This window comes from Carex rostrata, unplaced genomic scaffold, assembly GCF_964058835.1.
Source record: "Carex rostrata unplaced genomic scaffold, lpCarRost1.2 SCAFFOLD_36, whole genome shotgun sequence".
NCBI classification, from domain to species: Eukaryota; Viridiplantae; Streptophyta; class Magnoliopsida; order Poales; family Cyperaceae; genus Carex; species Carex rostrata.
The window spans coordinates 372,501-377,500 of record NW_027601209.1 but is presented as its reverse complement, the minus strand read 5'-3'; positions in this window follow the sequence as shown (position 1 = coordinate 377,500).

The window sequence follows — 5,000 nt, the reverse complement described above, 5'->3', positions numbered from 1 at the left end:
CACCCGGTGTGGACCATTTCTCAAACTTCCGGATTGTACGCGATCCAAATTATGGATGTAGGCAAAAATTCAAATTTATTAAAAATATAAAATATGAAGTTTGGAGTTTGGAAAAAGAAAATTGGGTTGGACAATTTCGGATCTTATGCAAGTGGGTTGGACAATTTTTGGTCCAAATGAATTACAACCGTCCAAAGAGCCATTGAAACTCCAGTTTTTCCGGCTTGTAAAAATTCCCACTTTTTTCGGATTGGATGGTTCACACCCGGTGTGGACCATTTCTCAAACTTCCGGATTGTACGCGATCCAAATTATGGATGTAGGCAATACTTTTTTTATATTTTGAAAAAGTTCAAATTTATTAAAAATATAAAATATGAAATCTGCAGTTTGGAAAAAAAATTGGAAGTTTGAAACCTGAAGTTCAACAAAAAAAACGGCGCAAAAATCAGCAAAGCGGGGGCAACTAAGCGGATGCGGCCAGCCGTCAGTGAAAAATGGCCCCAAAACTGAGCGCATGCGGCCAAGCGTCGGTGCAAAATGGCCCGAAAACAGTCCCGTCGGTGCCCCCGTCGGGCTAAAATGACCCGAAAACAGTTCAGCTGGGGAAAATTAAGCGGATCCGGCCAAGAGTCGGTGGAAATTGGCCCGAAAACAGCCCAGCGGCAAGCGGAAGCGGCTAACGTTGGGGAAAAGTGACCCGAAAACAGTTAAGCGGGGGAAAACTAAGCGGATGCGGCCACGCGTTGGGGAAAACAAAGCGGATCCGGCCCAGAGTCGGTGGAAATTGGCCCGAAAACAGTCCAGCGGCAAGCGGAAGCGGCTAACGTTGGGAAAAAGTGACCCGAAAACAGTTCAGCGGGGGAAAACTAAGCGGATGCGGCCACGCGTTGGGGAAAACTAAGCGGATCCAGCCAAGTGTTGGGGAAAAATGGCCCGAAAACAGCCCAGCGGCAAGCGGAAGCAGCTAACGTTGGGGAAAAGTGACCCGAAAACAGTTAAGCGGGGGAAAACTAAGCGGATGCGGCCACGCGTTGGGGAAAACTAAGCGGATACGGCCAAGAGTCGGTGGAAATAGGCCCGAAAACAGTCCAGCGGCAAGCGGAAGCGGCTAACGTTGGGCAAAAGTGACCCGAAAACAGTTCAGCGGGGCAAATTTTTGAAATTTTTTTTGAAATTTTGAAATTTTTTTGAATTTTTGAAATTTTTGAAGTTTTTTTGGGATTTTGGACTTTTTTTGAATTTTTGAATTTTTTGAATTTTTTTGAATTTTTTTGAATTTTTTGAATTTTTTTTGAATTTTTGAATTTTTTTTTTTTTTTGAATTTATTTGATTTTATAAATTTTTTGTGATTTTTTGAGATTTTTTTGAATATTTTACATGGGTGATTTCGACTTGGGGGATTTTCAGGGGGTGGTAACCCTGGGCGTGGCTAGAGCCTCAAAATGCATATTCCCCTATAGGGGGGCAAGGTTTTCAAAAATGGGTGCCCCCTCATGTACACGCGCGTGGGTGTACATGGCCCCGTCGGTGCCAGCGTGGGTGGAAAATGGCCCGAAAACAGCCCAGCGGCAAGCGGAAGCGGCTAACGTTGGGCAAAACTGACCCGAAAGCAGTATAGCTTGGAAAATTAAGCGGATGCAGCCAATTGTTGGCGAAAACTAAGCGGATACGGCCAAGTGACGGTGAAAAATGGCCCGAAAACAGTCCAGCGGCAAGCGGAAACGGCTAACGTTGGGCAAAAGTGACCCGAAAACAGTTCAGCTGGGGGAAATTAAGCGGAAGCAGCCAAGCGTTGGGCAAAACCAAGCGGATACGGCCAAGAGTCGGTGGAAAATGGCCCGAAAACAGTCCAGCGGCAAGCGGAAACGGCTAACGTTGGGACAAAGTGACCCGAAAACAGTTCAGCTGGGGAAAATTAAGCGGATGCAGCCAAGCGTTGGGGAAAACTAAGCGGATCCGACCCAGAGTCGGTGGAAATTGGCCCGAAAACAGCCCAGCGGCAAGCGGAAGCGGCTAACGTTGGGGAAAAGTGACCCGAAAACAGTTCAGCGGGGGAAAAGTAAGCGGATGCGGCCACGCGTTGGGGAAAACTAAGCGGATACGGCCAAGTGTTGGGGAAAAATGGCCCGAAAACAGCCCAGCGGCAAGCGGAAGCGGCTAACGTTGGGGAAAAGTGACCCGAAAATAGTTAAGCGGGGGAAAACTAAGCGGATGCGGCCACGCGTTGGGGAAAACTAAGCGGATGCGGCCAAGTGTCGGTGGAAATTGGCCCGAAAACAGCCCAGCGGCAAGCGGAAGCGGCTAACGTTGGGCAAAAGTGACCCGAAAACAGTTCAGCGGGGGAAAACTAAGCGGATGCGGCCACGCGTTGGGGAAAACTAAGCGGATACGGCCAAGAGTCGGTGGAAATTGGCCCGAAAACAGTCCAGCGGCAAGCGGAAGCGGCTAACGTTGGGCAAAACTGACCCGAAAAAAGTTCAGCGGGGCAAATTTTTGAAATTTTTTTTGAAATTTTTTTGAATTTTTGAAATTTTTGAAGTTTTTTTGGGTTTTTGGACTTTTTTTGAATTTTTGAAATTTTTGAATTTTTTTGAATTTTTTTGAATTTTTTGAATTTTTTTTGAATTTTTGAATTTTTTTTTTTTTTTTGAATTTATTTGGTTTTATAAATTTTTTGTGATTTTTTGAGATTTTTTTGAATATTTTACATGGGTGATTTTGACTTGGGGGATTTTCAGGGGGTGGTAACCCTGGGCGTGGCTAGAGCCTCAAAATGCATATTCCCCTATAGGGGGGCAAGGTTTTCAAAAATGGGTGCCCCCTCATGTACACGCGCGTGGGTGTACATGGCCCCGTCGGTGCCAGCGTGGGTGGAAAATGGCCCGAAAACAGCCCAGCGGCAAGCGGAAGCGGCTAACGTTGGGCAAAACTGACCCGAAAGCAGTATAGCTTGGAAAATTAAGCGGATGCAGCCAATTGTTGGCGAAAACTAAGCGGATACGGCCAAGTGTCGGTGAAAAATGGCCCGAAAACAGTCCAGCGGCAAGCGGAAACGGCTAACGTTGGGCAAAAGTGACCCGAAAACAGTTCAGCTGGGGGAAATTAAGCGGAAGCAGCCAAGCCTTGGGGAAAACCAAGCGGATACGGCCAAGAGTCGGTGGAAAATGGCCCGAAAACAGTCCAGCGGCAAGCGGAAACGGCTAACGTTGGGACAAAGTGACCCGAAAACAGTTCAGCTGGGGAAAATTAAGCGGATGCAGCCAAGCGTTGGGGAAAACTAAGCGGATCCGGCCCAGAGTCGGTGGAAATTGGCCCGAAAACAGTCCAGTGCCAAGCGGAAGCGGCTAACGTTGGGCAAAAGTGACCCGAAAACAGTTCAGCGGGGGAAAACTAAGCGGATGCGGCCACGCGTTGGGGAAAACTAAGCGGATACGGCCAAGTGTTGGGGAAAAATGGCCCGAAAACAGCCCAGCGGCAAGCGGAAGCGGCTAACGTTGGGGAAAAGTGACCCGAAAACAGTTAAGCGGGGGAAAACTAAGCGGATGCGGCCACGCGTTGGGGAAAACTAAGCGGATCCGGCCAAGTGTCGGTGGAAATTGGCCCGAAAACAGCCCAGCGGCAAGCGAAAGCGGCTAACGTTGGGCAAAAGTGACCCGAAAACAGTTCAGCGGGGGAAAACTAAGCGGATGCGGCCACGCGTTGGGGAAAACTAAGCGGATACGGCCAAGAGTCGGTGGAAATTGGCCCGAAAACAGTCCAGCGGCAAGCGGAAGCGGCTAACGTTGGGCAAAACTGACCCGAAAACAGTTCAGCGGGGGAAAACTAAGCGGATGCGGCCACGCGTTGGGGAAAACTAAGCGGATACGGCCAAGAGTCGGTGGAAATTGGCCCGAAAACAGTCCAGCGGCAAGCGGAAGCCGCTAACGTTGGGCAAAAGTGACCCGAAAACAGTTCAGCGGGGGAAAACTAAGCGGATGCGGCCACGCGTTGGGGAAAACTAAGCGGATACGGCCAAGAGTCGGTGGAAATTGGCCCGAAAACAGTCCAGCGGCAAGCGGAAGCGGCTAACGTTGGGCAAAACTGACCCGAAAACAGTTCAGCGGGGGAAAACTAAGCGGATGCGGCCACGCGTTGGGGAAAACTAAGCGGATACGGCCAAGTGTTGGGGAAAAATGGCCCGAAAACATCCCAGCGGCAAGCGGAAGCGGCTAACGTTGGGCAAAAGTGACCCGAAAACAGTTCAGCGGGGGAAAACTAAGCGGATGCGGCCACGAGTTGGGGAAAACTAAGCGGATACGGCCAAGGGTCGGTGAAAAAGGGCCCGAAAACAGTCCAGCGGCAAGCGGAAGCCGCTAACGTTGGGCAAAAGTGACCCGAAAACAGTCCAGCGGGGGAAAACTAAGCGGATGCGGCCAAGCGTTGGGGAAAACTAAGCGGATACGGCCAAGCGTCGGTGAAAAAGGCCCGAAAACAGTCCAGCGGCAAGCCGAAGCGGCTAACGTTGGGCAAAAATGGCCAAAAGCGGTGGAGCAGGGCGGTCTGAATCTATGCATCCACATAAAATGGGGGGTAAACCTGGGGGATTTCCAGGGGGTGGTAACCCTGGGCGTGGCTGGAGACCCAAAATGCATATTCCCCTATAGGGGGGAAGGATTTTTGGAAGAGGCAGCCCCTCATGTACATGCCAAGCGGGGTGTACATGGCCCCTGTGGGTGCCTCCGTCGGTGTAAAATGGCCCGAAAAACAAGATTATGTTACCCGAAAACACGATTATGTTACCGAAAAAGCACGGTTGAGCGGGGGCAGTAAGCACGGTTGAGCGGGGGCAAAGAACACGGTTGAGCGGGGGCAAAAAACACGGTGCAGCGGGGACAAAAGACACGATTCGGGGGCAAGGAACACGAATATGTTACCGAAAAACACGGACCACGCGGGTTGAAATCCCCAGCCGTAGAACCGGCGAAACACGGTGGGGCAGGGCGTCTAAGCGTGGAGG